Raw genomic sequence first — 16,355 nt, 5'->3', positions numbered from 1 at the left:
CTCCAGCGTGACTCGTCTGGTCATGCCGCAGGCCCCGGCGTCCCCTCGGCCTCGGGAGGGAGCAGCTCCGCACGCTCGCTATGGTGGGTCCCACAGGGCGTCCGGGTGTGGGGCCGGCTCCTGGCACAACTCAGGATCCAGGTGAGCCCTTGCATCCTCGGTGTCTCCAGCCCCTCCTGAGCCTCGGGCTTATGATGGTCTCAGCGTAACCGAGATAACTGTCTTGTCCTCCCTGCTCTGTTCCCCGTGGACCTTCATGGCCTTGCCCTTCCTGCATGATCTCTGTGCCTTTCCCCTCTTGCTCTGCTTGCAGCTGCTTTGTGTCCCACAAGCTCTGCACCCACCAGAAACCTCACCGCCTTTGCTGCTGATATAAAACAGTCCTTCATCAGCACAAGTGCATTTAATCTCCTCCCTCAACCCTCTGAAGAAAAATACTCCTGTAATAACCTTGTGTCTCCCCTCATTGTTGCTTTCTGGCTGGTATTTGTTTCTGAGGTCTTTTCTAACGTTTCAGTGTTCTTTTGGCAGTGGCACTTCCATCGATGCTGCAACCAGACGTGAATGCTGGAGGGCCATGTGCAAAGAAACGGTCCTTCTCCAAAGAGTTTACAGACTGCAGGCGGTTGTGGGGAAAAAGAAGATTCCCAAAGCAGCTACTTGGGGTTATTGGCAGCAGCAAGACATGGAGATGAACACAGGTTTCTTCTGAATGAAGTGAGTGAGCCTACACTGCCATTACCGTGCTAGCAGAGAAGGGAAAGGGATATTCCCCACTGGTTTTCTCTCCTCAGACACGTTTTTTGTTATTGGAAGTAGCGAAGGGTAAAGTGCACGCCACTTTGGAGATGCCTCTCACTGTAACTGAGAGGCAAGATCCAGCCACAAGCTTGGCTACTGCTCAAAACGTGGGCTGGCAGAGAGAGGGAGAGATTCATTTGTTAGCAGGAGAGCGCTGGTGGCATGCCAATCCGTACGGCTGCCTCCGCTACCCCAAAAAGCATCGGCTGTCAAAAGATCACGAACAGTTTTCTTTAAGGTCGCTGTACACAGCATTGTTTTGCAGCCCTTGTGGAGACAGACGGTGAAACTGTTCAGAATGTGAAAAAGGGGAATCCTCTAACAGGACCTTTAGCTTGCACGAAGATGAGTGCTGGCCAGGCCCTGGATGCAAAGCCGGACAAGCCATTGTTGTTTTGGTTTGGTTTTGTTTTGTTTTTCATTTCCTTGGAAAAGACATTATTTGAACATTTTGCAGCTTCCATTTATTTCCCCGGCTCTGCCTTTTTCCCCTTGATTTTGTCTCTGATGGCAAAAAGGCCCAACCAGACTGCAGCTTTGTTTGGCACCAAACTCGCCTCCTGAGATGATCGCACAAGAAGTCTTTTATCACTTTGGCGGCCGTGAGCCAGAGCTGCTTGTGGTGGAAGTCGCTGGGACTGTAACCCCGGGCTGTCGTGGGATGAGAGTCAAGCTCTGCCTGTCAGCAAGGCGAGTTGCAGCAGTCTGAGCCCTTGCCAGGACACGTCAGTACTTCTAAGCGTGCTTCCCCCGGTGCTGTTCTCATTAAGAAAAAGGTACGAAATCCACATTTAGATTGATTTAGTCCTTTAAAAAATTAAGTGTTGTCTAAAATATAAATACTATCCAGAATCATGGTATCATTCCTTAGGAAATCACTATAAATTGAACCTCCCCTGCTCTCCACTGCCTTATAACATCGCGTTTTTCTCACAGAGCTGGCTTGCTTTCTGTGCCGCTCGCACTGCGTTGGCTTCAGCACTGCCACCTCTGGTTATGCCCAGGTTAGTGTCGAGGTGGTGGGGCCCTGTGTTTGCCAGGTCCCCAGAGCTGCCAGTTCCATCGCTCTCAGCTTCCCCAAATCATTTCACAACGCTGGCTGTGACCATACCTTGAGGAGGGGCCGCTGAGTAAGCCCAACAAATGCTGCCATCAGTCACGTTTCCCAGAGAGTGAGGAAGATTCTAGCTGTTGCCTTTTCCTGGCTGTGTTTTGCTGAAGAAACAATTTTAAAGGGGAAAAAAAAAAAAAAAAAAACAGCTTTCTGTGGGTTCCCAGGTATTTCTGTGCCATTCTCCCTGCACCGTTATTAGCAACAACACTGCCTGTGGCTGGCGGGCTGGTAAGGAGGACAGTTGTACAGCTGTGTGCACACCACCTTCCTCTGCAAGCAGCGCCTTTTCCCTGTCTGTCCCCATGGCTCAGTTTATTTGTGTGCAAGGCAACTGCGATGTTTATTGAGGCTTTCCATCAGCTGCATGAACTCCTAGCAGAATTAGCTGTGTGCACGTCCGTTACTGTGAGAGTTGCAGTTGTTGGGTAATAGGCTCTAGGGCAGCTCCTGTGAGAGATTTGGTCTTTCTTAAGTGTCTCTCTAGACAAATTGCTGCCTGTGCATATAGTATAAGAAAGAAAAAAGCATGTTTTTTTGTCTTCCAGCCTCCCTGTAGAATGGGTCTAAATACAGAACTATCTTTCACTGTGGAAAAAAAAATGACAAAAATACCCTCATATTCATAAAAACTTTCTAGACGTTTCTCAGGGTATCTCTAAGGCTTGCCAGGCTCCTCCCCTTTCCTTCCCTGCCTCACCCCAAATACTTCCATTTTTGGCTAAAAAATCTTCAGTTTGGGATTGTTTTTAACCAACAATGTCAGCCAAAACCTAAGTCCTTTCTCCTAATTTTTCTGCTTAATTTTTAAAGTATCTTTTGGCAAAACAAAAATATTGTTTTGATGGAAAATCTTCCACCAGCCCTGCTCATTAGTTTCTGCCAACAGTCGTACAGGCAAAACAGAGCATCTTCCAAGAGAGGAGACTGTCCGAAAGGGCTGAACACGAGGCAGGAGATGACTAACGCTTCTCTCCCCAGCTCTCTGCCCTAGCCAACACCGTGCTCTTTTGCAGCCCACAGACCTTAATGAGACCCATCTTCCTTGAGATGTTTCCAGTCTAAATTCCTCTTGGTGGGTCAGCTCAATAATTCAGGTATTTTGCCAGCTTGATGGAAGACGGGGGTGGCACAGAAGGATCACCAAGGGATCGCAAGACTTGGAAGAGCTGCGTTCTGCACCTCTGAACCATGTTGACTAATATTTGGGCTCCTCCAGGTAAGTGCCTGCTGGTAGGGATGGATGGGGAGATGGGGCCTGGTCAAAGTGAATTTTGGTACACTGTTGTTGAGCGGAGCTGTTTAAAAATGCCAGCAGCTGAGCCATGCACAGCCATGAGCAGTCTCCATGTAACAGTCACATCACTGCTGTGTATCTCCTACCCATCTGTCTCCGGGGAAGGCTTTCTCACACTGAATCTGGAGTGTGAATTCAAGGGGAGCTCTGTTCCTCTCATTCTCTGGATTCCTGTGATGAACTGGGAGACAGTGAAGGAAAGTATTCGTGCAAAGAGGGGCATAAATTTCAGTGTTTGGCTTCAGGAGCCAAATAAGCTTCTGCACACTGGCTACATGGGCAGCATCCTCAAGAGGACAGCCAGCCTTCAGCAGTCCCTCATATTTGCCAAATGCTCTGAGATCTTTCAAGGAAAAGCCTTCTAGATGTGGAAAGGTTTATAGCCCTTCTTTGACCACTGGTGATTTCAGAGGGTTAAGTTAGGAACAGGAAATACAGTGACTAAAGGAAAGCCATTAATATTAAATTCCAGCCTTTGCCAGATAGTCCTGTGTTATCTTTGCTCTTTCATGAAATCCTTTCCAGTTTTCCTTGCAGGGCATTTGTTACAGGGGTAGCAACTGAGGAACTGTAACTTGGCACATCTCCACCTGCTTTTCTGTAGCAGTGCACGTTTGTGCCATGGGATTTGAAGAATTTCCTTTGCCTCTAGGATTGATACGCAGTCAGCTGTACAGACATCAGTCTGTCCGGTAGACATGCTGTGTGACCTAATACAGGTGATCAGCACTGTGCTGGTAACTCCTGGATTTCTGGAGAAAACAGATCCATTTTACTACATCTAGAAGATGGGAGGTCCTGTATACACCCTCCAGCAACAGAATCTGCTGTGCCTGACTGATCACAAAACACCCACCAGGATTTCCCTAACAAAACTCCTGATTATTGCCAAGGAAAGCAAAGGTTTGTAAGGAATGTGAGCCCTGAACTTGCCATCTCAGAAACAGCTTAGAGATCTCAAGGTGCTCATTTCAACAGCCAGGCACACATCCCTCCTGTGCTATACCAAGTCTGCCAGTCTGAGAGGAACCAGAACCTCCCACCTCCGGGCTGCACAGTGAGCTAAGTAACCCTTTGTGCCAGAGCAAACACAGAGCCCTGTGCAGTGAGCATGCAGTCCTGCCAGCATCCCTTTCTTTACCTCCTCAAATAGTCATTGACACAGTTGTGACAAAAGCAGCAGGGATACCATTTCTGTGAGACAGGTCGCCTTAGTCTTCCCCACGCTGTTTGCTGTCAGTCACACTATTTGTATCTGTACTGCCACACGATCGGGTATGGAGTGAGGGATGTTAAGACCACGAGGGATGAGTTTCGAGCTGCATAACCCTGCTCGTGCCATCTCTCCAACCTGTGATTTCATCACAGCCGACATCTGTGTGATTGAGCTGTTGTGCACCTTGTAGGCAGACATTAAAACCTAAAGGAAACATTTCAGCCCAGAGAGCCCCATATCTTGAAGCAGACTGTTCTTTTGGGGCAATCACCATTTCTGTTAAAAAAGAAGTCTTTTATTTCCCATTGATATTTGTTGGGTTGCAAGGAGAACCGTTCTCCTGCTCCAGAAGGCCCTAGCTGCAGACACAGCCTTGGAAGGCAAGCTTGCTCTCATGACTACAGCAAAGGAATGGGAAGCACGAGATCTGGCATGAAGTCCTCCTCCCATTGAAGCCAGTGGGATGTTTGCCATTGGCTTCAGGGAAAGCCAAGATTTCACTCTGCAGCCAGATTTGCTGGTGTGTTGAGCTGTGCTGTGAGCAGGATCCGAATGGGTTCTTGGTTTCCTGATAAAGCTGCCTCAGCTGCTCTGCTGCAGACAGCTGGTGTCTCACCTGACATAGCTCCCTGCTTCCCTTCCTCTTTTGAGATCTTATTCTTAGGCCAGAAGATCTCTGAGGAAGAGACTGGTTTGCATGGTTTGTGCCTGCTTGTGTTGTCACACAGCTGGGGTTTCTGGACATGTCCACTTCCAGAAACATCCCCTCCACTGTGGGTTATGGGTGGTGCAAGAGGATGGCATAAAGCAGTAGCACAGGGCTGGGATAAAGGGCTTGATTTAATTAAAACATACGGGATTTGCTCCAGGTAAAGAACTTCAGTCAGCTCTAGAGTTAACTCGGTGTGGTTCAAGAGAATCTGAAGAGATTGTAAAGATGGTGCAGGGATGGGCTTCCCTGTTTCACACTTAAAACGTGAGGTTTGGGGTGTCTTGATTTTAAAAGCACCTCTTTTTCTAGTCTCTTTTCTTTCTAGGTCAGATGGAATCCTGATTGTGTTAGCAATGGTATAGGAACTCATGATCCTGACAGCAAACCGTGGTGCTGTAGGTTTGTCTGTGCTATGCAGTGCATTCTGCAGTGCTCCTCTGATGCATTAGAAGGCCTTGTGCCAACTGATGCAGCCTGTGCAGCCTCCATATTTGAAGCACTGGCAGGGTTACTGCCCTCCTCTGAAAAGCAGGTAAGGAAGCGATCTTATAGTGACTTGAAATGACTGCGTTACACCAGGCAGCCCCATTTTGGCTGGTCCTGCTGTTTTTATTTGAATGGATGCATTGTGGAGCATTTCTATGCCAAGGAAAAAGCCATTGCAAACAATTCTCACTGTTTATATTCCTCCCTGATGAGGATGTCTTTTTCTGTTCGTCCTGTGGGTTTGGTCTCTACTGCCCCTTTCTGGAAACAACTGTAAATGCATCTTGCCTATTAAAAAAGGCATGAAGGTTTATCTCCTGGATCAAAAAGCTGCCCTGGCTTTCCTTCAGGTGCTGTGTTTGAGAGCATCATCTCCTCCTGTCCAACTGTACCTTGTTTCTCTGGCCATGTGGGACTTGGTCCTATTCCCTTGACATGTCCACAAAGAGTAGCTGGTGCGAGCAATTTTCTGGTGAGTTGAAAGCAATACGATCCATTTCCCTCCCTACCAGGCAAGGAGTTTGTAAGTGCAGGTTCTTAAAGTTGAGGTAATGTTGGTCATGTTGAGATCCATAGCTAACAGTTTTACTCTGATTTTCCAAAGCAAGTTGAAGCAAAGCAAAAAAGTGAAGCAAAAGTAGTTCAGTACAGTAGCACAGCCCAGTGTCACCTCTTCAGGCACAGAGGTTTTTAGAGGCAAAGATGCTCTTTCCCCTAGTAATAAATGGGGAAGAATAGGGAGGAAAGCAAAGAAAAAAGTCAAACTATGCAGAATTCTCTCCTGATCACTTTGTTCCAAACACAACTCTGCAGCACCATTTCCCATCTCTCCCTCGTGTATCAATAGATCTTTTCTCAATGTAGTGATTGCCTCTGAGCCAACTTTATTTTCTGGTTCAGTGACTGGCACAACGTTTGCTTGAATTCTGCACTATCCACTTGTTGCTCTTCTATTTTCTTTACTAATGTGCTCCCCACCAGCTCTCATGTTTTCTAAGGCATACACAATCAAACAAAATGAATCCAAATAAAGAGAATTAGTCCTCATTCTTTCTTAACAACATGCCTGTGATTTTTTTTTTCCATTAGTAAATTCAGTCCAGCTACTTTTCCTGCTGTTAATTCACTGTAGCGGCTTGCACAGGCTTTGGGTTGCACTTAACAAAAAGATAAGGGGACAGCAATTCACTTTTAGCAAGACTGCAGCATGTTTGTACTTCGAATTTTAAGGAATGGGACAAGCGGGGTGTTTACCCAACCCACTGCTGCCTGGTTCTCTGCGGTATTCATTTATTGCTGTTGTCACTTTGATTCTTAACAATAATAGTTCTTCCCAACCCACCCCTTCTTGTTCTGATTTCAGCACTCCAAGAGGGACAAAATCAAAAGAGAAGGGCACGGGGTCCTGTCACATTTGATGGTCAAGCACTGTCGCCATCATGCACCTGCTCACCCACACACCGTGTTGATAATCCCCTTATGAACATGACCCAGAAACCAACTTATGTCTGACCCTTGTGGAGGAGACCGTGGTGAAACTCCCTGCCTGCATCTGAGCCCCGGACCTAGAAAGTCTTCAGTGCAAGGTTGGTGTCTACACGGCGAGCCCCATCTGTGGGCTCATGAGCAGCTATAAACGTAACCTGGTCCCCTTCTCTGCTGTTCACTAGACCGCCTACCCACCACATCTGTGGGCATGCAAAACGCAAGGGGCTGCAGCTGCAGAGGGCCAGCTCTGTCCCTGAGGCCTTCAGCCAAGCCTTTTGGTTACCTGGGCACTGCTCTGGGGCTGGAGGTTGGCTGTGGGGCAGCCCTCAGCCCGGCTCCGCACAGAGAACTGCTTGTTGGTGCACAGAAAGGTTACAGGTGAGATGGAGCTGTACCTGCAGCTGGAAACTGCCTTATCTTTGACTTCTTCCCTGGGATTGTTCCTTGAAAAGAAAGATCAGGCTTTGGCTTTAAGGAGACTTTCCTAGCACTTACCTCAGAATAAGTGGAAATACCTCACTCCCCCTTTGGATCAGAACCCTATGCCAGAACAAGAGCTATGGTGTTTTAGTGGGTTTTGTTGATTTTTTTTATTATTATTATTTATTTTTTTCCTTTTTTCTTCCCATCTGTGAAGCTTTTGCTGTACCCTTTTCTTCTGTTACTTGAGAAGGTAGGTCCCTGGCACTACGAAAAAAATCTTCCACTGCCCACTGGGGTCACTCTCCTCATGGTCAGTATGGCCCAGAGAAAAGGGGAAGGTTTTCCCATAAGAAAATATCCATTCCTTGGCTCCAATTAGAGAAGATTTATTGCTAACGATGTTCTTCCTTGCATTTGGCTCAGCTGGGAGCCCGATTAGTTACTTCCCAGTGGCCTTGAAGCCCAAAGCCCATGTTTCTTTAATTTTGTCCAATCTGTCAGATACTTAGGGAAGCAGCTGGGAATATTGTAGAGCAGCTTCTGGCAGTGAAGAGTCCCAGGGAAGGATTGCACTGACTCCTGGTAATTATTCTCAGCCTGTCCATCTAAGCCCTGCCTGTGCAGAGACACAGAAAGCTGCAGCGTTAACCAGCAGAGACACAGCCCACAGCAAAAGGCATCGTTCAGCTCTTCTTCCTTGTCTCTACAAGAAACTGAACTGGCTACTTGTGCTTTGTTTGGTACCTGGTGGTCATGCTGGTAGTGTTTGTGTCGCTTTGCTACTGTTCACAGTTTGAAATCGCAGTATTACCAGATCGTTTACAGACAGTCGGACACATCTTTCATTGCTTAATGCTTGCCTCCTCCCAGTTCCCAGAACTGGGATTCAGGCTGTGCTGATGTGCCAACACACTGTGCGGCCTTGGGTGAATCAGTTCACTGCCCTGGAACTCGGGGAGTAGCAGAGGTACCATCACGGCACTGCTTGGCTGCGGCTTTGCAAGGCACTTGGAGTTCTCGGGAAAAACAAGAATTCCCTGAGATAATGGCTCAAAGTGAACAGAAGACAGCAGCCAACAGAGCAGCTCCTTGCATGTCTTTAATGGTGCTTTGTAGTTTCTGGCATTTTCAGGGGCTACTTCCCTAGCCAGTTAATGAAAGGGCAGAGCCAGCTTGGGGCTGGGACCCTTCTCTTGTTCTGTGTGCAGGACTCAGGAGTTGTATCATCCAGGGCCATGCTTAGCACTAGCTTTTGCCGTGTACCAGTTACAAGTGATAAAATCTTAGTTTTCACAATTTTCCTCCCACAAGTTGGTTTAGAGGGAATGAAGGCAGATCCTGCTATAGCTCAGTGCATTACTAGCCAGCTCAAATGACTCCCCACTGTCTTTTCTTCTACACAAGACTCTTAATGCCCTAAGTCTTTGCATGTTCTGGCCCAAAGCCCAATTGAAGCATGAGCTCCAACAGAAGTTTTAAATTTAAAGCTGTTCTTTTGGCTTCAGATATTCACAGACTGAAGCTGAGAGATGCAATTTGGCTGTTTACTTGCAGATCTGCAACAGCCCTGCTGTGCTATTGCACTTGCCTCCATCAGGCAGTTCTGTTAACAGCACTTTCCAATTAAACTAACAGCCTTGGTTACAGAAAATGCTTTTCCTATCTGGGCACTTATCTGATTTTCTTTTTTTTTCTAATTACTCATGTGGCACAGGGCTGTTTTGTTTCCCAACCCTCATTCTGATCCATCCATCACTTTTGGTGACTGGGCTGGCTTTTGCTGTTTTTTTTTTGTTTGTTTGTTTGTTTGTTTGTTTTAATTTCTTGCCATATCCAGCATTAGCTTGGGCCCATACCGCTCAGACACCACGATGGGGAGTGCTGATATGAAGGACCAGGCAAATCCAAGCAGCTCGTGAAATTCTGCTCACATAGAGCAGTGGAAAAGACATCCTGCTCTGGAGATGGCCCTGTCAGAAAAATCCCAGAGCCTTGCTGTGTGATTTAGGGCCTCTTCCCTGACCGAAAAGCTCCTACTTTGAAAACAAAGCCTTTAACACCTTCTCTGCCAAGATCAATCAAGGCTTTTGACCATTCTCTGAATATTCAGAATAAATGGTATCAGGTGAACCCTGCATCTTTCTTCCTGGTGCAGTCAAGTAAGAGCATCTATTTTAATTTCACCTCACTGAAAGTCATAAGCTAGACTCCATCCTGCTGCATTCCCACAGGCTCAGCAAGGCTGGTACAGTGGTGAGCAATAGGGGCTGAACTGAGCCCTGCCATTTTGTTCTGGCCATATTTGTCATTGCAGACAATGTTCCCAGGGTCTGCCAGTTACATGTTCTTTGTAACATGAGCACAAACTCCTTGGGCTGGGACTGCAGGAACTGGAGAAAGACCAGGCTCAGTGACAAAGCACAGGTTTCAGTGCTGATGACCTGTCCTGTGAGTCCACGAAGATTCCCTCTCCTCGGGTATGCTTTTCCTGTAGCACCATCAGCTGTAGCGGTCGCTCTGGGCTTGTGCCCAGCACAGTGACCCTCAAATCTTGGGACACCCCAGTTCCACAAAACCTTGGAAGGGCACCACAAACGCAAGCCCCTGCGAGTTTGACAAGAAAGCAAGGCCTGCTGCTGCCCCCCTGCGTTACTTGCTTATTATTGTTGCCATGTTCCAGTAAAGAGGTGGGAACCCTACCGGGGAACATGGAGAGCTGAGCTAAGCACAGCGCGGCCACTCGTGTACTGAGGTCAAAGATCTTGCACTGAAAGACCTTTCTGTTCTCTCTGTACCTCCTGCAAGCTCAGGGCCTTCCCTGGGGCACCTTACATTCAAAAAACTGCAGAGTGGAATTGGACATGTTTGGAAGTGAGACAAGGTGGAGATAGCAAGGAGGCATGTGACTTGCAGAAAAGCACAGAAAAGTCATCATCCCATTCTGCAAGGATGTGTGTGCGATGATAGGAGACTGCCATGCAATGCTGAGCAATATCAGGTATCAGCACAGTGTGTTCAGGCTTGTTGGCTCAGACCATGAGGAGCACAGAGCGAGAGACAGCTCTTGGCAAGCTCAGCTCACATGATAAGGTCATTGGAAAGACAAGTGATGCTTTCATCAACCTGCCTTTCCCCAGTATCAGCACCAGCTTGAGCAAGGACTCACTTTGTGCTCCTGTAATGTACTGCACTCTGCGTGATGCCAAGGACAAAAGTTTCCTCACAAATATGCCGACGCAGTGTTTTTCCAACCAGTGTCTCAGTCCCCAGCTTCCATCCTCCTTGGCCACGTCACGTTCCCGTTTTGAACCACTAAATGGAAGATTTAAATCCCCTCTAGATCAGTGGCAGCTCTCAGGCAGAAGGGAGAACAGGATGTATCTACTGGCTAGCTGTTGCTTCCCAACAGTTATAATTTAGCTTTTGGACATTCATTAGGGTTCTAATTAGGTTTTTTCTTTCTGTGCTGGGCAGTACTTTGTTGGGGCTGTACATGCTAATTACACCAGAGTTCATCAGTCCTAGAAGCTGCCTGAAGCCTGGTATGACCGACCGGTTGGTGCCAGCAGCCAAACTGACTGGCGCAAATGGAACCGGTTTGTGGCTCGGGGTCTTGCAGACCGATGGCTCTGACCATCACTAACGCAGGCTCTTGGAAAAGTGGTGCTGACTGTTTGCCCTACCTTCACCAAGAACCTTTTTGGCTCTGGCACCATTAACAGATTGGACAAAGGGAACAATGTCTGCGCAAAACGTTGTCCACAGAGTGCCCTAGACACCGCTTAGAGCTCTCTGAGAACATCTGAAGGGAAAACATACGCTGGCAGGGCTTACGTGCTCCGGCAATTGGGGATTGCAAACACATGCTTCAGCTATGCAAGAAATCTTTGACTTGTTCTGAATGCGATTCAGCCTGGGTTTCTTCCCAGGAACATTCCTGTTCTTCACAATGTACCAGTTGCAGGAAGGGGGGTGAAGGGGAGGGATTTTACTAGTACTCAGGATTTTAAGAGTAAGGGAGAGGAAAGGGAACAAATCTTAGAGTCCTTTCCCTAGCCAAATTCCTCCAGCAGGACAGGGTGTGGAGTATGGGCGCCACGATTTGGCAAAATCCCAAGAAAATATGAACTGCAAAATTAAAACCACTTTTAATTTGTCATTTGTTTTTATATAAAGAGTAAGTCTCTGTTTTTCTTAAGTAATTCAGTCTCTGCTGTCACATAAACCAGGCAGCCCCTGCCAAATGGTGCTGCTTGATAGAAGCCAAGCCCAGAAGCAGATCTCTGAGCAAAGACACATTATCTCCTCCAGGAGACAGCAGCACTGTTTAGATCTGCATTGTGGTTCCCAAGATAAAAGCCTCAATTCTCAGAGTCCCAGTGTATGTGAGAGAGTTGCAAATGTAGTCCTCGTAGGTGAGAGTCATTTGTTGTCTGAGCTGGAGATGAGTCGATGAATCTGAGTCCTTATTATAATTCCTGTTACGTTACAGAGGGGAGATAAAGCTTGCAAGGGTGGACACGGGAGCTGTGCTTCTTCCCTAGAAGTCAGAGGTGCAGGGTGAGCCAGATCGCCGGGTTGCTCCTGCACAGCACCACAGATGCAGGCTTTGTGCTTCTTTCCAGATGCCACCACCTAACCAGTCAGCTCATTCCTGAGGCTGCCAAGTTTCAGCCCAAGACCTTTCGAGGGCGGACAACAGCAGGAGTAGTGCCCGTGCATGGAGTTGTCCGTGGCTGAGTGTGGAACCTGCTGAGCTAGACAAGCGCTTCCAACAGGAGACACCATGAAAAGAGGCAAGGTGTAACCCAGTGCTACCAAACATGCACTCAGAGTAACCTCCATAGCTCAATTAACTATATTAAGTATACACCTATAATGAACTTAATTTCACTGAGGTTTTCTTCCCGGCGTTGTGTGCCTAGTGTTCCTAGTTTTTAACCTTGTTGCTGTGTTTCTAATTCAATCATTTGTGTACATAGTTCCCGCATAAGCTTAGCCACGCCAGACACCAGGGAGAGTATTATTTTGTTGTATTTGGCTCGTGCTTCTGCCTTTAACACAGGGGGTATCTTCATTGAAATCAGTTGTGCTACATGAGTCCAAAACCAGAGCAAAGCCTAACATTTGTAAATTATTTGCAATAGAGGCTTCATAATTTTTATAATGCAATGTCCTGAATATGGATGCAGTTAGCTACAGTCTCCCAACAGGAAACACCAAAATAAAGCTAGAAAGGAATACTCATCGTTATATATACATATAGAATTCAGTGATAGCAGAAATATCAGTAGATTCCTCTTGCCTCACAGTGCTGTATTATAGTCTCTCCCTGTAGATGCTAAGCTAAACAGGAATAACTGGTTGAAATTAAGAAGCAGACACTGAAGTATTTCTTCAGCTTGTGCTGTACGTGGTGTCAGGACTGTAGCTGAGTATTTGCGAGGGTTCCTCCTCCATCCTTTATTGCTTGCTCTTCATTCTGCATTTTTCTTGTTAATAGCCCATGTGGCAGAGGAAATGGGTGAACGATTTAACTCTGTCTTGCTTTTATTCATCCCAAATCATGGATCAAGTCACAATTAATGGTGGCCCTGGTGATTTATGGATTGCAGTTTTCACTCCTACTAGTGCTGGACTGTTGGAAACGGTCAGATGCCAACCTGGGCAGCTGTAGCCCAAACATCAGGTAGCACCAATGTGCAAAGTGCGCGTGGATGTGTGAAACAGCCCACCTGTGGACGAGTGAGTTAATTGAACAGCAATACAAAAAATTGGGGCTGCTTTCTGCAAGTTGTATGTTGTTACTAGTTTTCCCAAGTGCAGAAAGCACACTATCACTGAGTGAGCCGGAATCCAAATAATAGATTTGCTTGCAAAGCATAGAAGGCTGCTTAAAGAGAAACAAAGAAATACACAAGGAATATGTGTGAAATGAAAACACTTTGGAACTGAGCCTGCAAAAAGAGACAAAGCAGAGGTGAGGAGGAGAACAGCAATTCTGGGTCTGAGCAAGAAGAGCTTAGAGGAGTCACAGGGACAATAAAGCAGAGAACCCTATTCTAGTTCATGCTCTTCTGGAAAAGCCAGAACCAAGACCTTCACTGAAGTTGTGATTCTTTATCAGAATGACATTAACTGTGACATTTCCCAGGAAGGAATTTGCATCCATGTGAATGCTGGCTGGTGCCCAGCATCACGGACACATTGCTACTTGGGATTAAGGAAAAGACTTTTCAGTTCTGTTGCCCTCTGCATTGACATAAGTCAGGAGTAGGAGGATTTCTTTCTGGAATTCAGGGGACATATGACAATTATGTTGGTTAAATGTGTATCATTCAAAAGCATTCAGCTCTCAGACAGGCTTCAGTTGTTCGTGGCTTTGCAGCTCTCACAATATATCTGAGGACAACAAAAACATCCTAATGGTTGGGCATGACGACATCCCCCATCCAGCTGGCCTGGAGCCAGTGTGAGCTCTCCTACAAAACAGGCAGTTGTTTCTTGGTAAGAACTGTTGTGCTCTCCATATTGACCACAATTTGCATAAATTCAGCTTCAGCAGTAAAGAAAGCTGCCGAGCAGGCGTGTCCCTCAGCTCAGTCAGGGACCGGGCCTGCACTGATCCATCTGCTATTGCTCACACCCTACTGCGTCTTTCTGCTTCGGTCTGAGCAAGCTTGGCTTACGCAAAACACAGTGGGGAGCAGTGGAGCTTGGAGGACCCGAAGGGCTGTACTGCTCTGCACTGCAGAGTTGAGCTGTCCTGCCGTGAACTGAAATGGTTCAGAAAAGGCCGGGGAGTCAGCAAAAGCTGCTTGGGAGTGACATGAGGTTGAACTTGAGCTGTTGCAAATGGAAAACTCAGTGGAGGACACTTATACTGAAAAAGCCTGGAAACGGCAGATAATTCTCTAAAATGTTCTGGAAAGCCTCCCGTCATGGTGCTTTTTTCAGTAAAATGAATCTTTGTTGTATTAATTAACTCATAGTGGAATTATCTCACTCTGCTAGGTACAGAATTCTTACTGAAGTGAGAACAGGCATAATATTTTGAGGTAAAATAGGACAGTTTGAATGTCCAGAGGGCCGAAGAGGCAGGGCAGCACTCCATGAATGGCTACTAATTCCCTGTGGGGTCTGGTAAAACTTACCCCATCTGCTGCTTGCCTTTTAGGCCAGGTGTTGCAGCTTAACCCTGGCAGGCAGCTAAGTACCACACAGCTGCTCACTCTGCCCAGGTGGGATCGGGGAGAGAATCAGAAAGGCAGAAGGGTGAGAGCTTGAGATATAGACAGCTCGCTAGGTGAAGCAAAGCAATCCAAGGGATCCCTTCGCTACTCCCCATCAGCAGGCAGACACTCCAGGAAAACGGCTCATCACGCATCATGGTTTCCTGGAGAGACAAACACCATCACTACGAACATCCCCCTTTCTCCTCCTTTACCTCCTGTTCCTGCTGAGCGTGGTGCCGCAAGGTATGGAGGGGCCCTTTGGTCAGCTCCCAGCTACACCCAGCCCCATGGCGGGGCAGCACGAGGAGCTGATGGGGCCTTGGCTCTATGCAAGCACTGCTCTGCTGCAGCTAAAACATCGGTGTTATCAACACCATTTTCATCACAAATCCGAAACATGGCATCATACGAAGAAAATTAACTCTGTCCCAGCCAAAGCCATGGCAATAGGCACCCCTTGTTCCATACCGTTTAGGTCATGCTCAGACCCCATGCTTTACAGTGCATCTTCATTAGTCACTACCCTGTGATTAATACCCAGATATCATTCCCTTTGTCTATGGACTGCCCTGTGAAGTGTCCACAAAGCATCCACCAAGTCCTTTTAGTCCAAGGCTTACGTCCTGTTACGGTGGTCGCTCAGGACAAGCGAGGCAGCGTGTTGCGTGGAGTTCCTGGACACCGTGATCCCTAGGATTTATGGCGGACAAACTGGGAGAGCAGAGCACCTCCTGGACCTTCTTCTCCTTCTTTCTGGGCACTGCCAGAAGCCAAGATGAGTGCAGAGCCCACCTGGAGCAGTCGCAGAGCTGTGGCACAGGAGGGCACGGCTCTGCTCCCAGCACCGAGCCGGGGACATTGGTGCTGTGCAGGATGCCAACGATGCAAACCCAGATGGAGCGGGCGTGTTTTGGGGCAAAAAGTGTGGCAGCCCTTCGTGCTTCTGAGCAGAACCTCCCGGCCCTCCCTCACAAGAGAGCCTCACACAAGCCCTTGGGAGCAGCCGGCGCCTTCCTGCGGCCAGCTGCGAAGAAGGACTTCTCCTCGCCCCCACCGCAGCTTCGCACGTGGAAGGCATTGGAGGTCTGTGCCGGGACTGTCAGTGTGACATGCCGCCAGTCAGGACGGGACAAGGAAAGCACAGCACCGCACAGCTGAGAAAAAAGGCCGATTTTGGTGAAAATCACAACGTTGGGCAGCTGGAGCCCAGCTGGTGAGGGAGCCCCGGGGGTGAGCGGGTGTCACCACGGGGTGGCCTCACAGCGCCATGTTCATGTGCTGGGGCTCCCAGGGACCCCTTGGGGCCAGGACACAGCAATGGGTGCCGAAGGGTCCCAGGGCACCCTTGGGTGCCCCACCACTGCCTTGATGGGTGCTGAAGCGCCTCAGGGCACCCTTGGGTGCCTCACACCTCTGCCCTCCTGCACACCCTGTGTGAGGAGAGGGTGAAGCCGCCATCACCTCAGCCAGGGAGTGGTGACCCCAGTTGGAACCCGGACAGAGCCCCCTGCCCGCCTGGCGGACGTGTGCCAGCGGCGCCCCCGCTGAGGGACCCCGCTGAGGGACCCCGCTGAGGGACCCCGCTG

General features: G+C 48.1%; 1 long non-coding RNA gene across 3 annotated transcripts; it reads left to right on the top strand.

Moving 5' to 3' along the window:
• The first annotated feature begins 851 nt into the window (after positions 1-851).
• LOC118172051 lies at positions 852-12,330 on the top strand. Of its 3 annotated transcripts, none has more exons than XR_004753535.1 (5): positions 852-1,577; positions 3,022-3,131; positions 6,987-7,209; positions 10,345-10,532; positions 12,160-12,330. It is a non-coding gene; the product is annotated as an uncharacterized LOC118172051 (long non-coding RNA). The 3 variants fall into 3 exon arrangements; XR_004753534.1 differs by having other exon boundaries at positions 10,340-10,532; XR_004753536.1 differs by lacking the exon at positions 10,345-10,532 and having other exon boundaries at positions 854-1,577.
• The last annotated feature ends 4,025 nt before the right edge of the window (positions 12,331-16,355 follow it).

The sequence above is a fragment of the Oxyura jamaicensis genome, chromosome 10 (assembly GCF_011077185.1).
Source record: "Oxyura jamaicensis isolate SHBP4307 breed ruddy duck chromosome 10, BPBGC_Ojam_1.0, whole genome shotgun sequence".
NCBI lineage: Eukaryota > Metazoa > Chordata > Aves > Anseriformes > Anatidae > Oxyura > Oxyura jamaicensis.
The sequence above is the reverse complement of the archived record's forward strand: the minus strand, read 5'-3'. Positions and strand labels throughout refer to the sequence as shown.